Source organism: Mastomys coucha, unplaced genomic scaffold, assembly GCF_008632895.1.
Source record: "Mastomys coucha isolate ucsf_1 unplaced genomic scaffold, UCSF_Mcou_1 pScaffold6, whole genome shotgun sequence".
NCBI classification, from domain to species: Eukaryota; Metazoa; Chordata; class Mammalia; order Rodentia; family Muridae; genus Mastomys; species Mastomys coucha.
The window spans coordinates 131,327,600-131,346,590 of record NW_022196912.1 but is presented as its reverse complement, the minus strand read 5'-3'; positions in this window follow the sequence as shown (position 1 = coordinate 131,346,590).

Sequence of the window (18,991 nt, the reverse complement as noted above, 5' to 3'; positions counted from 1 at the left end):
TAGGTTTTGGTGTTTAATATACTCTATGAAAAAGAATGGTCAGAACTCCTTCCCTGGTCTTTTCATCAAGGCACCTTTCATAGCATGGTTCAACTCTAAATGTAGAAGTTGGAGGAATACCTCTTTTAGATAACTTTTGTAGATTCTGGAGTTAAAGGATAAAAGAAAAACAAAAGTATAATTGTTACAAATAAAAAATGCAGACATTCTGCTGTAAGATGGACTGGGTATGGGGGTGATCACCACCCCCAGCACCCCTTGTCACCTATAGTAGTCTGGAAAGCAGACCTGAGGTCATGAGAACAAATTCCTGCTCCTCAATGGCTGGAGAGTGGTGCTCTGTGCCTCGCCTGGGCAGCAGAGTAGAACTGTCTCTGGAGACATGGGTGCAGATAAGCCAGCCCAAGAGTACAAGAGCAGGAGAGCTGACCCTGCCTTCTGCTGATGGTGGCATTGGGTGGCCTAGCCAGAGCAGTGTTGGAGAACTCACCTGGTGGTGTGGGTAAAGGAGATCCAGTGAGCTGACCAGCTCAGCTATTATCCAGGTACAGATCCAGGGCTCTGTGTTGGCCCACCACAAAATTTACACCATCTGTGAACTCTTGGAGGCACGAAAGGGCTGGTCCTCCTGATCCAGAGTTTCAGGATCTTCATGAAACAGGGCAACAACAGGATAACCAGGAGGAGTCCTGGTGAGAACCCAGTATAGATAGTGTGACAGAAGCTAGATACCTCAAACCAGACCAATGACTCATTGCAATGAACATTTGCAAAGTGGTGATGTGTGGACAGGGGTGTATACTGTGGGACACACAGTAACATACTATGGCTTCCACAACCAGATGTTTTCCATGTTTTGGTTTTTTTGTTTGTTTGTTTGTTTGTGTGTTTTTTATTTTCTTTTGGTGGGGGAGGTTACAAGGGCAGAGGGTGGATATGAGGGGACAGGAAGATGAGTGAGACAGGGTGCATGGTGTAAAACTCACAAAGAATCAATAAAAGGTAAAATAAAAATGTAGACTTCAAAGTCAAGACAGAAAAAGCCACAACCTAAACCAAAAATTCAAGTGCTTAAATATATTTTATAAGATGAGAACCCCCCTGAAGAGCTCCCAGGGACTAAGCCACCAACCAAGGAGAACACATGGCTCCAACTGCATATGTAGCAGAGACCGGCCTTGTCAGGCATCAATGGGAGGAGAGGTCTTTGGTCCTATGAAGGCTCAATAGATGCCCCAGTGTAGGGGAATCGAGGGTGGGGAACCGGGAATGGGTGGGTGGGTGGAGGAACACCCTCAGAGAAGCGGGGGTGGGGGAATGGAATAGGGGGTTTCTGGGAGGGTGGAACTGGGTAAGGGGATAACACTTGAAATGTAAATAAATTAAAAAAAATAAATAAAAAATAAAAAAAATATATTGACATCACAAAAGAAGAGTCTCTCTCTTGAATGTCTCTAGAAAAATGCCAATGAGTTTAGAAAGCAAAATGTACACTGAATATAAATGCACACATATACACAAACTTTGAGTAACTATTTGGATTGCAAGTGGTCATAAATTTAATGTTCAAACTAACTGATAAAATAAGTAAATGAGGAAGAATAATAAAACCTCCCATCTGTGCTTGAAAGATGACAGGAGAGGGTCTGTGACTGCTGAAATCCAAAGAGGTAAGAGAAGATAAAAATATGATATGCTTCCCATGAGAACAGACTAAAATAATAATGCAGAGAATTGAGCAATGAGTATAGAACAGAAGAAGAAAACCTCCCTAAAACATTATGAGTCAACATCGACTGCTCAGGGTCTAGGCAAAATTATCAGCATAAGCAACATAATTCTAAATAAGCTGAATTTTAAACCTAAATTCAGGAAGAAGGGAGAAATTTTCTAATGACTGTGCAGAAAGGGCAGCGGTCAGAACACTCTGGTTTCTCTTTGTCATTATTTACTGAGAGGCAAATAAGGGTGTAGCTACTGTATAAACTCAAGGCATTCAAAAGCCTAGAAAGGAGAATTCTGTATGAAGTAGAGGTGGCTTAGATGGTGTTTGCTGTGTAAGTGTGAGTTTGGATACATAAACCCCAGCTGCCAGTCAACTGAGCTCAAATCCAGCAGGCTCTGGCTTCACACACACACACACACACACACATACACACACACACACACACATGAATGTATACATGAACCATATACATAAATAAGTAAATAAACAAATGAATCTGGACAATGGGTGACTCTAAAAATACAGTCACTCAGGCAGAGGTTGAAAAGTCGAGAGTCTCTGTGTGTTCATCCTCAAGTTCCTCCTTCCTCGAGGCTAACACCTATAGCCAAGAGAAAGGAAGAGAAAAAGAGTAAGAACACTGTAACAGGACGTGACACACAACAAATTACGGAGGTGTGCTAGCTGATGTAAAACTTGGAGAATCATAGCTTTTAGAATTATTGCTAAAAGAGTAGACTCAAGAGTTTTTTTAAAGTGGTGTGTACTGTGAGACACACTGACACACTATGGCTTTCACAACCAGATGTTTTGTTTTGTTTGTGTGGTGTGTGTTTTTTATTTTCTTTTGGTGGGAGAGGTTACAAGGATGGAGGGCAGGTGAGGGGACAGGGAGATGAGTGGGACTGGGGTCAACAAAAAGTTTAAATAAAAATGCAGACTTCAAAGTCAAGATGAAAAAAGGCATGACCCAAACCAAATATATTAACCCAAGCTTAAATATATTGGCATCACAAAAGAAGAGCCTCTCTCTTGAATGTCTCTAGAAAAGTGTGCTAAAGAGTTTAGAAAGGAAAATGTACAATAAATTTAAATGCACACAAATATACAAACTTTGAGTAACTATTTGGATTGCAAGTGATAATAAATTTAACATTCGAACAATCTGATAAAATACGTGAATGAGGAAGTGACAAACAGCTGTGAGCCACCATGTGGGTGCTAGGATTCGAACCTGGGTTCTCCAGAAGGGCAAGGAATAAGTGCTCTTAACAGATGATCCATCTTTCCTACCCTTTTATAAATCTTTTTAAAAAATTCCACATAAGTAGGAGAACTATATCCAGATCTTTGTACAACAAGGACACTATAGACAATAACAATGTATATTGTTATTGAAAATTAAGAGTAGATTTTAAGTGTTCATCTGTTAGTGTGTAGGCAGCTGTAATATGTGCACCAGTCACAGTACCCCAGGCAAAAGAAGTACTGTTCAGGAAAAGCTAAGTTCTTGCCCTGTGCTGAGGTCAGGAAGAAATTGCCCCTTGCAGGCCTCACAAAGAGCATATGAGGAATACATGCTGACTAGATCCATTTAACTCTTCCATGATGTGCCTAAGCACCCGGTGTTTGACTTGTTTATTTACTTGAGGCAGGGTCTCTGGTTAGCCTGAACTTCATTATGTAAATCAGGTCTGTCTCTGCCTTTGCCCCTGAAGTATGGAGGTGATAGCCATGCACCCACAAGTGCAGCTAACAATTTTTTTTGCTTTTTGGTTTTTTTGTTTTTTTCGAGACAGGGTTTCTCTGTGTAGTCCTGGCTGTCCTGGAACTCACTCTGTAGACCAGGCTGGCCTCGAACTCAGAAATCTGCCTGCCTCTGCCTCCCAAATGCTGTGATTAAAGGCGTGCGCCACCACCACCCGGCACAGCTAACAATTTTTATTTTTGTAAGTAAACACAGTGACAGGTCTGACTTTATGTTGGTCTAAAGAACTCCATGTCAGAAGGAAGGACATTTATAGAGATCATGAAGGAGACAAATTCCACCTGGACACAGGGGCAGAAGAATGAGAATCAAGGTTTCTCATTGAAGACAATACAGGATCTTTCAGCCCAGCACAGCTGCCAGCTGTATGGACCTGTGCAAGTGACTCTGAGAAAAGGCTGATCATGTTTCAAGGGCTATATTGTGGAGTGCTAAGCCTTAAAACAATGGATGATCCAGATGGATACCTTTCCTCTTATTGAATTTGGTAAACATTTTTCTTAATGCTAATTTACACTGTATCAAAATTTGGCATGTCAAACTAGCAGCTTTCACAGTTTTCAGACAAGCAATTTTCGTCTTCGTATCCATGGTTGCCATTTATTTCTATCAAATGAGGAAGGCTGCTGGAGGATTCCACTCACTGATAGGCTTGAAAGTGTCTCTCAGAGACACAAGAGTTGAAGGTTTGGTCTCCACCCTGTAGTGGCATTGGGTTAGGGTGAATCCTTTAGCTCTGGTGAATGGATGCTTGGCCATTGGGGACATACCCTTGATGGGGAAATTGGGCTCATCGCCTTTTTATCTGTCACCCTGAGATGAACAGCCTCCTCAACCATGTGCTTGTGATGTGACATAAGGAGCTGTCACAGGCCCAAAGGAAGAAGACCAAGTGACCATGGATCAAAACCTGTGAGACAGTAAACTCAGCTAGGCCTTCCTTTGTGTTTCACTGTCTCCATTATGTCACCATAGCAACAGAAAGCTGATGAACAAACACATAGAGCCCAGCCTCAGATGATTCTCTGAAGTGATCTCCGTCCTGCTTTGTGGTTTAGCATGTTGGGTGTTAGACAATGTATCCACAGGAATCATAATGACAACGAGGAAGGCAGGGAAGACACTGGGATGTAGCTCTGAACCATCAGGGAAAACTGCCTTTCCCTACCAGTAACCCCCTAAAATAGGAGAAACAGGAAAATAATCAAGTACAAACCATATTATGGAACATTAATACAGCCAATTTTTTACTTCTAAAAACAATGGGTGGCTTGGGAAAATGTGATCCATTTTAGTACAAAGAGAAGGATACCATAGGCATATTTAATATATACTTATAAGAAAATACCATAAAATTGGCATTCAATTATCCCTTGGTGGTAATGTTTTATGAGTAATTTTTAAATTTTCTACTTTAAAATATCTGTGCTTGAAATAATTTACATGCATTATTTTTCAACCACAAGAAATACATCAAAAGACTTTTTCTCTCAATGATGCAGAGGCTAAACACTAATTAAACCAATGGCAACAACTATTCTAGAAAATTCCTTTCTGCTTAACTGAACTGAATTAATAACACAAGCAGGTAAGTAACTCTTGCATTAAAATAAAAAAAAAAGATTGAAAGCACATACAATCAGCAGATTAAAAACATCCATTTCCTTAGTATTTGGGCATTTTGCTGTTCAGAGCCAGGATGTAACATAATTGTAGCAATGTTGTTTGGCTGGATGCAGTAAAGATTTGAAGCCACTTAGTTTATATTGTAAAAGAAATAGCTGTGAAATTGTTTCTCTGTGTACTATCAGTTTTCATGGACCCTTCACTTCCAGAAAGTAAGGCAAGTACTATTTACAATAGTGGCCACTTTATCCTCCCTGGAGAAAGTGACACTAGACATTAAAAATGGAAGCTAGAGGTTCCTATAGCCAGCAAGAAGGGCTTCTGTACAATGGCTCACATCGGTAGATAGAGTCCACCCAGAAGCTAAGTTATACTTAGTTGCTAAGTTTGAAATTTATCTACGGGCTTCTTTTTTGTGTCTCAAATGTTAAGACCAAGAGACAGTTGAGCCTATAGGTTTCAACTCCTTAGGCCAAATCTAGTCAGGAACATGTGTTGGGGTTCTCGGTGGAGCACAGAAATAAAGGCATTTTAGCAACTAGTTAAAAGAAAATTCCTACTGACAGAAGAGACCCAGGATAGTCAAACTCATAGAGACTAAAAGTTGAATGGAGGCTACTGGGATGGCAGAGACAAATGGAGAGTTAGTGTTAATGGCTGCAGTTCAACTGGGGAAGCCTGTGAAAGTTCTAGAAATATAAGATGGTCAAGGGCTCACAACAAATGTGAATGTAAGGTATATTGAAGGAAAACGGTGTTAATACATTACTTGAAGACATTTTATACTGTCTATACAGTGTGGACATACAGTCCCCTAAAATGACCATATACTGAAGGCTTGGTCCTCAGCTGCCTGTCCAGTCACTGAAAGGTGGTTGACTCCAGGACTCTGACTTAAGTCATTAATGGATCTGCTACTTGATGTTATTATCTACCCTTGTCATATGCCCGTCCCCATGATGTTCTGCCTGCCCACATATAGTCCCAGAGGCAAGGCAGGCAGGTGACCGTGGGATGAGACTTCTGGCCACAAGCTGGGACCATCCTTTTTTCTTTGTTGGCTTGGGTGTTTTGCCGTGGTGCCGAAAGGCTGACCAACAGTCTGCCCATCGTGGTTGCTTTACTTTCCTTCATACACTTACTGGTTTGGCAGTTATGATTATACTTTTACTTTGTAAGGCATTAATACTTAATTTTAATAGTCTATTCTATGTGGTTTCTTTTGAAAAAAATCCAGTATTGGGGAGTATTTCTAAAGAGGGTGGCATCACCCTCAGACTGCAAACACTACGTTTCTGAAGTTTAGTGATGTTTCCATGAGCTGTGCTTGTCAGATGCTGCCTGTGAAGGCTTCCAGCTCTGCACAAGCAACATTCTGAGAAAACAACCCGATTACTAACTACTACAGTCTCAGTTCCTATGCTGGTTGTGTGCTACAACCTGTATCCTGTAGCTAGGTCTTGAAGCTGTGCAGTGTAGCCTTCTAGCGTAAGTGAGCACCATGGTTCCTGCTGCATACTTCTCACAGTCCACCCTGACTCACACATTTGTGGTTCTGGGAATCTCCTGTGTTGACCCTGCTTCTCAGCCTGACTTGCCTTACCTCCTTTTCTGCCTGTCACCCTACATCTCAGTAGGAGCATTATATGGCTGACTAACCTCCACCCCAAAGCATCACCTAGGGATTCCTCATCTCCAGTTCAGCTTATCCTTATGTTCTGTACCTGGGATTTTGGTGCTGTTACCCAAGCCCCACTGAATACATATACCTAAGAGAACAGAGAAGCGCCTCTACACATCAAATGAAACTCCTTTCTGGTGCTGTGTGCCTCTTCCCTTTCCCCCTCATGTCCACCCTCCTGTCTTTCTTCTATCCATCTTCTCTTCCTTCTGCTGATGATCATACCTTATGCATGGCAGAAGAGACTGCCACTGAGCTATACTTCCTCCCTTCAAATTTGTCTTTATTCTCCACAGTGGTGGTCCACAGTGATGGTCCAAGCATCGCTTGGATCTGTTTCTGTGTTCACCACCTTCCAATCTTCTCTCTACAAACTTCCAAATTCTTGGGAGGGAAGAAACTGTACTTAACTGTCATTTACATTTACATTTACATTTCTATCTCCCGACGCATTATGAGACTGGGAATTGGTGATGCAAGCGGTAGACAAGAAAGGCATGTAAGGAAAAGATGAAGACTTGTGTGCATTGTTGGTAGGGACCTCTCAGGTGTGTTGAGGGCAATGCAAAAATGAATGAATGAATGAATGAATGAATGAATGAATGAATGAATAAATAAATAAATAAATAAATAAATAAATAAATAAATAAATGAGGTGGTACATGTATAACCCACTCATTTATCATCTCATTGAAGGAAACCTTTACATTTCTTGCTCTTCCTCTGCCACAAGCTCCACAAAAAGTTTTGGAATGTGGAGCTGGAGAGATGCCTGAACCATTTCACTTGCTGTTCTTCCAGAGGCCTCAGGTACAATTCCCAGCACCTACATGGAGCCTCATGAATATTCACAACACCAGTTCCAGGGGATCTGAAACCCATTTCTTACCACTGAGGGCAACAGGTATGCATGGGACACATCTATACAAACAGGAAACGTACTCATACCCATAAAACAAAATAAATAAACCAAAAAAAAAAATCTTTAAAGTCTTGAAGTGCTCAGTCCTTGTTGCAGAGTGAGTATCTATTGCTATGACATTTCTGCTTTATTTTAGAACTTGCTTTGCTAACTCTGAAATGAGTTGGTTTGAATACACAATTTCCAGCTGAATGCTATTCTAATAACAAAGTTCATCAGACAGAAGCATCCTTCAAAGGCACAAAGAGTTAAGTGTGTAATTTTCTTAATAAGACTGGAAAGGCAGGGCATCATTTTTTTCTAACTATGGCATGCTCTGTGACACCATGTAATTTTGGGGTATCTACACTTTGCTGGGAAAAGAAAAAAAATACCTAGTTTCTTTTTAAAACTATTTTTGCTGCCAGGAAAAAAATCATTTGCTCTGTCACAATTATGGCAATAAATCTTATAGTGAAGGCATTTAATGGTAGCTACAAGGCTTCCTTTATCTAACTTTATGGAGACATGCTTTCGACTTAGTCAAGGTGGAAAACATGGCTGTGTTTTAGTTTTTATTTTCATTTTTTAAATATGTGGCTAAAAAAATAGTAGCCTTCTGGCCTTGAGTTTGTGTGGTCCAAGATGATAAGATCTTTGCCTTTGGTATATAAAGACTGAGCATACTTATACTAAAAAGAACAGATCAGAAATTCTCCCAAATTCAAAAAATCATGAGTGTCAACATGGTTTCATGACTGAAAATTGACTCATAGGATAGGCAGAAGTCATAATTCAGGCTCAGTAAGAAATGCTTTACAAAAACCCCTTTAAGGTCTATGTAGAAGGCATGTATAAACATAAATAATTGTCGTCTTTTGACTTGGGTTTGATACCCAGGACATCTCATTTTGTATAAGCAGATATCTCAAGCTCTCAAATCCAAACCACTTCTAGTCCCAAAATTTTAGATAAGGTGAACTCAACTGTGATGAGTTGTTCTTTGTTGTTGTTGTTTTGGTTTTGGTTTTAGAGAGAATCTCACTTTGTATTACTTCCTGACTGGTCTGAACTCTATGTAGAACATACTGGTCCTCAAATCACAGAGATTCACTGGCCCCTACTTCCCTATTCCTGGAACTAAAAGTATGCCTAGTAAAGTACTTTAAAATTTCTTCTTATTTATTTACTTGATATATTTGTATGTGCCTTGGTGGTTGTATGTGCACCCCAAGTGTTCAGTACCATCAAAGGCCAGAAAACAGTGTTGAATCCTCTGGAGCTGGGGTTATATGCGGCTGTGAGCTGCCTGGTGTGGGTTCTGGGAACCAAACCCAGGTCCTCTAAAGAGCAGATAAGTGCTCTTAACCTCTGGGCCATCTCTCCAGCCCCAGTCTGTGATAAGTTTACATTCATAAACAGGTAATTTAGACTGATCTCACCTTGTGTATTTCGGGGTTATTTCTCATATAAGACTTTTAAGGGCTTTAATTTTTTTAAATTTATTCTGAATAGTAAGTAGATCAAAAGGCTCCAAGAGGGCTATGATGACAATTTCTCTTGTACCCGAAACATCCCACTCATTCATACTGTACCAGCGCTTTCTGTAGTATTTCAGAGTTATTATATATGAAACTAATACAGACTAATCTATTCTTAATGTCTCTTTAACATTACCCACACCAGTATACACTGAGTTTAACAGTTGCATGATATTCTGCAATATGGGTAAAAAAGTAAAAACAAAAAGTCCAGGCACATGCTGACAAACATGGTATTACAAGTGACAACTCACTGAGTATCATTTTTACACATGGAAAAATTTAACATAAATTCTTAGAGTAGAACTTGCCAGGTCAAAGGTTTTGTGTCTTTTTCAATGTAACATTTACCACAGCTCACTGTCCATAGAGGTTATGACCCACCGCCACCATCAATGTGGACAACCCTTCACATCCTCATCACAGAGTGTCTCATCAAAATCCATTTTTGCCAAATTAAAGGTTAAATATGTTCCTGGATAATATACAATTCTGAAAAGTTTCTAAGTTTTCTCAAGGCAGCCACTTCAAAAGTTTTTTTTAAAAAAGTAAAATAAAACATTCTTAGCTAAAACCTAGTGAAGTTGGGTTTCTGATATTATGAATAAAAGTTTACTACTCATCAAAAAAGGAATTTTCAAATTTCATATGGAAAGGATTTATACACAAGGGAGGAAGACAAATAGAGGAAAGAAAATTTGAATGTTTCAGTACTCCTTCCTTTTCCAGTCAAATCCTCTCAAATTTGAGTTGTCTTTACTTAGTTATTTCCATCTCCTCATTTAAAGAAGACTCTAAGTTTCTCCATCCTATTGTATGACACTTACCTTGGGGAGACATGAACAAATGTCTATTCACCTCACATAAGGAAAAGATGACAAACCAGATCACCCAAGTCCAGTCTAAGTTTATTGCTTTTACTCACAGGAGTATAATTGATGGGTTACTCACAGGAGTATATAGGTGAGGGGTTCCCACAGGAGTATGGGTGAGGGGTTCCTACAGGAGTATGGGTGAGGGGTTACTCACAGGAGTATGGGTGAGGGGTTCTCACAGGAGTATATAGGTGAGGGGTTTTCACAGGAGTATATAGGTAGGGGGTTCTCACAGGAGTATATAGGTAAGGGGTTCTCACAGGAGTATGGATGAGGGGTTCTCACAGGAGTATGGATGAGGGGTTACTCACAGGAGTATAGGTGAGGGGTTCCCACAGGAGTATATAGGTGAGGGGTTCCACAGGAGTATGGGTGAGGGGTTACTCACAATAGCAGGAGCCACACAACGCAGCACCACCAGAGGGCCATCCCATGGAAGATAACTCACAGATGGGGCTGGAACTCGGGAGTTCTCTGAGAAGCTTGTAGACAGCTGGACAAAATGGAGAATCTTTTTTTCCTAGCAGCCCTTACTGCTTATGTAACCTTGGGGAAGGAGGAATCTTGAGCATCTGTTAAGTTTTAGGGATTCCTGAGACTTTCTAGTTATTTACTCCCTGTGCAAAGTGGATTCTTAGGGCCCTCCTGATTTCTCAGTGAGCTTGCTTCCAGGATGGAGTGTTTTATATTAGAGAGGTCTGCTACTCAACAATTCATTTGTGTACTTATTTAAAATGTAGTAAGTATAATACTGAAAAGCTTTGGGATTTAAGGGCAAGTTAAATTGGTAAGAAAGGGTATTTTGGTTTTCTTTAACTGGCTTACCAAATTATCCTCTGTCTAAAATTTTCAGTTTAGCTGAATGTTTATTTATTTCTTTTTCTGCTTTTGAAGGGAAAAAAATCCTATGCTTAATTCTGAACTGCTGACTTAATGTTTATGTCTGAAGCATGAATGATTGCAATCCTTTATTATATACTTATCTCTGCCAACATGGCTAAGAGTAAAGTGGTCTAGATGTGTTCCTTGTGCACACATCCACACATGCACGTGCATGCACACACACATGCACATGCATACACAGACATGCACGTGCCTATAGTTCTTCTTTGATGGATGTGACAAGCTATTTGTTAACTTTTTCACAACTGTAGAGAGGAAGTGGGTTGTAGCAAATGAAATACAACAATGCATCTCATTTGCTAAATTGAAAAGGCAAAATGAAGTAAAGGTTAGAACTTCACTAGGATTCTTGGACTTGCCCACATTTCTATATTTTAAATAAGTTTTAAGCTATATTTTATCATTTAAAAAGCCCAATAGAGAGCTGGATACTAGGAAGGATCCAACTAAGACAGTGTTAGTATCAGATAAGACTGAAATGTAAAGTTTACACTAATATCAAGGCAGCAAGTTAGTCTTAAAAATTTTAAGCTAACAAACAACATTTCAACATGTTTCTGATATAAACACCCTAATTAACAACCTAGTAACAAAATCTTTAATAAGTATGTCAATGATGGTTCTCCAGAGGGACAATCAAGTTGACAATCAAGATCTACCATCATAAGGAGACTGCTAAGAAAGTCAATTCCTGCTGTGTAGTGTATCAGTGACAAGTCTGAGTCTCTAAGACATCATTCAGACATACTTCTGATGAAGGATACCGTTACAATGTCAGGATGGATGTTTACATTCTGTTTCCAGGAAAAGGGGGCAAGGACTTTGGGGGTACTGTGAGGCTAAGCATGAAGGTAACATGAGTACTAGAAACAAAGTTAAACAAGATTCACAATACAGATAGGCAAAAATATGCAAACACACACACACACACACACACACACACACATGTACATGACTCACAAACAGCAAATATGTCTTGACAAGATTTCTGAAAGGCAAAGCTGAAGAAGCTGAAGTGCCAGAATGGAAAAATAGTAACTCTTGTTGATAATGTTGTTTAAAGCGCCAGAGACTGGAAATACTGGGTATCCCATGAACCAGGGCTATGTCTCATTGTCAAAGCACTCATGGAAGGCCCTGGGTTCTATCCCTAGCACCTCAAAAATGAATTTCCTGTGGGCAAAGGGAACCTAGAAATTGTGGCAATCCAAGAAGAGAACGACCTCCTTTTCATCTTCCTCTTCCTTCTCTCTTTCCTCCTCATTCTTTTTCTAAGTAGTTCAGCAGGAAGACTGTTTTGAGACATTTACTCTTGGCTTGGGCTCTTACTAGAGAAACTGTGATCTAGAGCCTTGGCTCCTGAAGTTTGGTCCTGCCTCAGTGACATCACTTCTGGAAACTTTCCCTAAATGCACACTCTGGTCACATCCAGAGACCTAGGACTCAGAAATGTTCCCTCTTTAGCCACACAGGGCTTCTAAGTCAGGCTTCCATTTGGCCTCATTGTTCAAAGTGCAGCTGCTGATAATCAGAACACCTAGGACAGGCTCTGAGGGTTCCTGTAAACTCTCCCACAGGGTCTTAGCCTTCTGCCTGGGACAGGAGGTGCCAAGCAGAGGTGCCCTTCCCACACAGAGCCTCCCTTAAGTAAGCTGCAGCAAACTTTGATTTCTCCTTTTGCCTCCTCACTGACTTCCTAGCAGGGATGAAAGTTTTGTTTTTTCTGAGTGTGAAAACTAGGCCAGGTCAATTTTCTCAATCATTTCAACATGAGGCAATATAACCCTGAAACCAAGTTCTGCCTGGAAATCTTAAAGGACAGATTATCTTCTGGATGACAGAACACGTTATATGGAGACCTTGTTTGTGTAAACTCATGTGATGTGAAACTGAGATGGTCTTTAGTTGGGAGTAGTAGCTACATCACATTGAGAATAACCTCATTTAGTCTTCAGTGAGAGTCTGTGTGGGCACTGTTAGAATCTCACTGGCACACAGTGAAACTGCACCTTGAGGAAGACACTTATGCAAACAGGTGACTCCTAGCAGGTGCTGCTCGTGAGCCTCTGGAGGGTAGCCACCACAGTCCATATATCCTTGTGCCTTTGACCTTCACCTTACTGGTTGTACTGGCATAATATGCCTCTGTCTGGTTTGGGGCTGGAGACATGGTTCAGGGTTAAGATAGTGTACTGCTCTTCCATAAGACCAAATTTGGTTCTCAGAGCCCACATCAAGTGGCTCACTCCAACTACAGAGAATCTAATGCCCTCTTCTGGCTTCTGTGGGAACTGTGCATGCATGGCATATATACCCACAACCACATTCAAAGAGAAAAAGTTTCTCTCTGCTTCTTTGGCTTCTGGGGCAGACTACCTTGAGTATGAGCCAGATGTGGCTGCTGGATTAGAACCCAAAGTCAAATATGTATTTATAGGGCAGAGAAAGGACATGAGGTCAGAAGCAAGAAGATACAGGAGTCATATGAGCATTAAATTGAGTGTCAGGAGAGCACAGAGCTGGGAACCAGTTGGCAATGGCAATTCAGGATGGCAGTTTCTGTCATCTTTTCCTAGAGCAAAAGTGTCTTTGTATCAAATTTTAAATTCTTTTAAGTTTCATTCCATAAATTCTGAGCTCTTACCATGAGAGAGAGATCACAGGGCTGTGGTGAGACAGGTGGAGAAATGGAATTCAAAGACATCCAATGCCAACTGTTACTGCAGCCTTTCTTGAAGGAGTCAACACTGTGAAAAGCAATTTTACTAAACGGTCGAGGAAAAGGCTTGAGATGATCAGGGCTAGGGCTTGGGGGTGAAGACACAGTTCCAAGAGGATGAAAGTAATGAAGGCAAACCTTTCCTACCTCCATCTTAACTAGCTCTTGCCCCACATAGACAGGAAGTGATTGGCCATTGACTACATTAAATAGAGACATAGGTTCAAAATTTTTAGGTGTGTGGTCATCTAGTATAGAGTCAGATGAAGCAAGGGTTTGCCACCTTCAGGAGAGTCCTGAGGTCACAGTCCTTGGGAAAGACAAGCATTAAGAATCCTAAGGAAAGATGGAAACATCTGGGTAGATGAACCACACAAGCTTTTTAAAATTGGGATCCTGTGTTACATTATGTTAGACCACAGAGGTCTGACATTAATTATATAATTGGATAAATGAACACATCAAGAAATGAAAGGTTACTGACTGTCTTAGGATCAATTGTGGAGAACAAGTCAGAGGCCTCCCATGCTGCCTGTAGGTGGAAATAGTGAGTCATTGATGTCGGGACCATTTTCTATGGTAGTTTAAAGCTGGTCTAGGCTATGCCTCAGTTATTAGAGAGTGCATTTCTAAGATCATCAGCATCAGGCTGTAATTGATTGTGGATGCTCTGTGACAATGTAAGTATAGAAACTGAAAGTAAACATTTTGAAGATTTTGTAGCAGTTTGTTGTTAGTATAATTTTCTACCTACCCTTTTTAAAAGGTGACCAGCATTTTTTTTTGTCTTTTAAAACCAATCATTTCATTGTGTATTCCAAAAAGTATTAATATTATGTGAAAAGATTGTGAAGGGAAAGAACAGTGTGTTATCCTACTCCAGCAGTTGACAAGCCCTATGTTAATATTTGGCTGTCATTTTCTCTCCTTTCGAAATTTATCAATGTTAGTACTCAAGATCTGTGGGTATCTTGGGATTTCTATGATTCCTGAGAATTAAAGTTGGTTTCAGAGCAGATGAGCAAATCTGAGCTTAAATAACAAGAGTGAAACTCAGATCAGAGACAACTGGGGCCTATGTCTCACTGTCACAACGTCAGAGAACAGAGCCTAAGCAGCCAGGACCTTAGCCTGATTTTTCTTCATAGAAATGACAGGATTGAGGGTGAGGTAAAATGGGGCTAATTATTTTTATAATAAGAGGTTGGAAATGACTCTCTGTCATGGGTGACGCTTAGTGCAGGCACTTGGGCTCACTTGTTTTTAATATTGTTACAACTGATACTTTTTTTCACAGCTCTGCTGGGGAAGACATTGAAGGATCCCAAGACCTATGGACTCTAGTTGTTGTGACCCACAGCTGGGGGCAACAAAGGAATGAAAAAAAAAAAAAAGACAGACATATGTACAGAAAAGCTGGAATCCGGTGGGTTCTGTACTCTGATGTAGACACACCAGCAATGTTTATTATATATTACTGAGCAGGAGGCAGGCTTTCATTTTGTCAGGTCTCTGCAGGGGAGCAGCCCAAGGTTGAAGTCATCTGGAAGCAGGAATCTATGGTTGATAGTCCATGCATACATTGTTTTTTGCTCAAAGGCCATCCTTGTTAACATCCATACTTGGGCCAGAGGAAGGCTTTGACAATTTCCACAGATCTGAGGCACTGGAGTCTTTGACATGGCTGTGCTCATGTCAATAATACACATTCACTCAGAACTCATTTACTATCACACTTCAGTGGAAGGAAGTGACACAGTGTTTAGTTTTCAGTGCTTCCCATTTACTGCTGGCCTATGTCAATTCTTCCTGGTTCTAATTACATGCTTGGCATTCAGGATGGAACCTGTGATTCTGCATTGCTAGCGGCCACCTGGTGAAGTGGTGCTTGGGCCACATTTTCGGTAGCTCCAATGTGAACAGGTAACTCACTTGCATACACTGGCAGATGCACTACTGATGTACAAGATGCTAACCCCACCATCCCCAGAGCTTCTAGCTTGGTAAGTCTTGGGTGTTACCTTGAAACTGCATTTCTAGTCATTCCAATGTACATTCTGAGAAGTGACTTCCACAGGTTAGGGAAGCAGACAACGAACCAATTTTTTGGTACTCTGAAACAGAAATCTTGGTCTCTTCATTATTTTTTTTTTGTTCGTTTGCTTACTTGCTTATTTGATTTTTTTTTCTTTTTTGAGACAGGGTCACTTAACCCAGGCTAAACTCAAACTCCTACTCCCCCAGTATTCATTTTCCAAATGCTGAAATTACACATATGTACTATTCCCATGCCAGACCCAGCCTTTTTACTGATCTTAAGAAAATTGTATGACTTGCTTTAATTTAATTGTCTGAAAAAAACTGAAGATTAAACTAAATAATTTGTAAACTCTTGCATGAGTCACTTCTTTTATTGTTGTGACAAACCCCAACAGAAGCAACTGAAAGAATTGCACTGCATATCTGAAACCTGTGATTCTGCATTGCTATGGGCTTCCAGGTAAAGTGGACACTCTGGTGCTTGAACCACTCTCTCAGTGGCTCACTGTTTCAGAGAGATTGGTACGCCACAGTGGAGAAGGCATGACAATGGATATCCATCAGTCGCGGCAGAAGCGTGAAGGAGTAGCTTCTGACTTCCATCAGGTCAGGGAGCAGAGAGTGCAGGGCAGAAGTAGTGGTAGGGATAAGTTTTAGAGACCTGCCCCTGCTGATCTGCCTCCACCAGCCTTCGAAAAGATAGAGGATATTTCACACTCAAATGACAACAGCTCTTGTCTAGTTCTAAAATCTTTCTGTTGCTATTGGCAGTTGTTTCTAAATAAATTAACATGCCATGGTAATTGTAAAATTTGCACAAATATATTTTGACATTAATGTTTTCTTTCTTTTCATTTTTTGTGGTTTGGGTTTTTTGACATTAATATTTTGTTATTAATGATCTGTTTTTATTTCTCATGGTTTGGGTTTTCTAAATTTTTAAAAATTTTCATTTATATCTATGTGCACATATGTGCAGTGCCTGTGTAGTCCAGAAGAAGGTCTCATTGCTAGTTAGTTCTTGCCAGCGTGACATATAGAACATAGAAATACCTGGGAAGAGGAAATGTCAATTGAAGAATTGCTTCTATCAGATTGTCCTGTCGGCAAGTCTGTGGACGTTTCCTTAGTGATTGATGTGGAAGGGACCATCCTTCTGGATAATCCTGGCTTCTGTAACAAAGCTGGCTGAGATAGCCTGTGCAGAGCAAGCCAGAAAACAACATGGTCTCTGCTTCAGTTCCTGCATGCAGGTTGTCTTTTCTGAGTTCCTTCTTTGACTCCCTTCTATGATGGGCTATCAACTGAGAGTTGAAATAAACTCTTTCCTCCCACAGTTGCTTTTTTGGTCATGGTATTTCACCCCAGCAACAGAAAGCAAACTAGGACAGTCTCAGATCCCTTACAGCTGGAGCTACCGGAAGTTGGGAACTACACAAAGAGGGTGGTGGGAGCTGAACTTGGATCCTCTGAAAGAACAGCAAGAAGTCATAATGACAGAGCCTTCTCTCCAGCCCCCCAGTTGTATCTGTCTTTTTGTTTGTCTGTGTGTTTTCACAGGATCTCATACTGCTCAGACTGGATCGGAACTCCTGTCTGCACTTTCCAAATGCTGAGACTACAAACATGTTTGCCACCGTGCCCTGTTCACAATAGTTCGTTTCTTCAAAGATGGGATATTCCAGGCTGCTCTTTTTATTCCCATTTGTTTGCTGTGACAGAGTCTTGCTGGCTGGCCTGGAACTCACTATGTAGCTTCAGACTGGTGATCTTCCTGCCTCTGACTCCCATGTGTTAGTTAGTGTTGAAGGCATGGGCCACCATTACTGTCTTAAGTACTGCCTCATTTACTGTAACTACTCAGGTGACAGAACCTGTTTTGAGTACCACAAGAGGATTTTCTAAGTCAGCACTCATGACAAACACATGAAATTGTTGTGTTTAAATTACATGCATCTCTTTACTTATTTATTGTGCTGTGTGTGTGGGTGTGTGGGTGTGTGTATGTGTGTACATGTGTGCATGCTATGGTGGCTGTATGAAGATCACAGGACAACTGTAGAAGTAGGTTTTCTCCTTCCCTCCCAGGAGTCTCAGATTGTACTCAGGTTGTCAGGCTTTACCTGCCATAATTAGTTATTGATTTTATTTTTCTCATTAGAAACTGGGGTGTGGCAATTTTGAGTGTGCTATCTGCTTTCCTCAGGTAGCGCTGGAGAGGCTGAAGTTACTGTCCAGAGCTGAGCAATCACAGAGCCGGCGCTCAACCTCTGGATTCCAAGCATTTTAAAATTGACCATTTTAAAATTGGGGTCAATGTTCAGAATGCAAATAAGCCTCTTCACCCCGTTCTTTCCATCCCCACCGTGGGAACACAGTGGACACCCTAGTGTATATTCTGGCTTGTGTATTATACATCTACATGTATCCCAGAAACATTCAAACCTAGCCTACAGTGACAGAAGTTAGCGTGAATAGCTTTGGGGGGAAATGGATTGGATGGGGTGGGAGAATACTTTCTGAGTCAATGAAAATATGACAGGTTTGAGTATACTCCTGCATGTCAGTTCTACCTCAGTCAAAAAGACATAGCTGGTTGGTTGGTTGCTATAGGGCAATCAGAAATTACCACTCCATTTCTCAGATTGAGTACAGCAGAGGGAGAAAGCTGTAGTACGTGGCAAGCCTCCTAGTTCTGGCGATAAGCTCATCATAGCTTTACATCAATTACAGAGATGATGTAAGCTTTTACTCATTAAGGCAGCTGCATTTGGAAGAAGGCAAAATTAGGGTTGGAATGTGCCATCCCAAAGCACAGATGATATTAATTTCAGTAGCACATGACTCCATGTCATACTCAGCATGATTCCTGAGGGACCATTGTTTGTCGGTGAAGCCACCAAATCTGTTCATCTCCAATCACCTGTCCCTCTCTAATATGGCTATGATGCTGGGGCTCCTAATCTCTTCATTGGATAATGGCAGCTAGTTCCCTGAGAATCCCATTTACTGTGGCCATCCATTCGGAAGGTCACTTTGTTTAGTGTCCTCATTAAGTGCCATTCTAAAGTTTAATAATTTTCCTGGCTCCAGTGTTTCTTCCTTCAGTGTATCTTGTATAATTTATTCTTGTTACAACTCATTCCCCTTCATCTGCCCATAAACTTCAGTCATGATATTTCATGATATTGCCAGTACCATATAATTTACA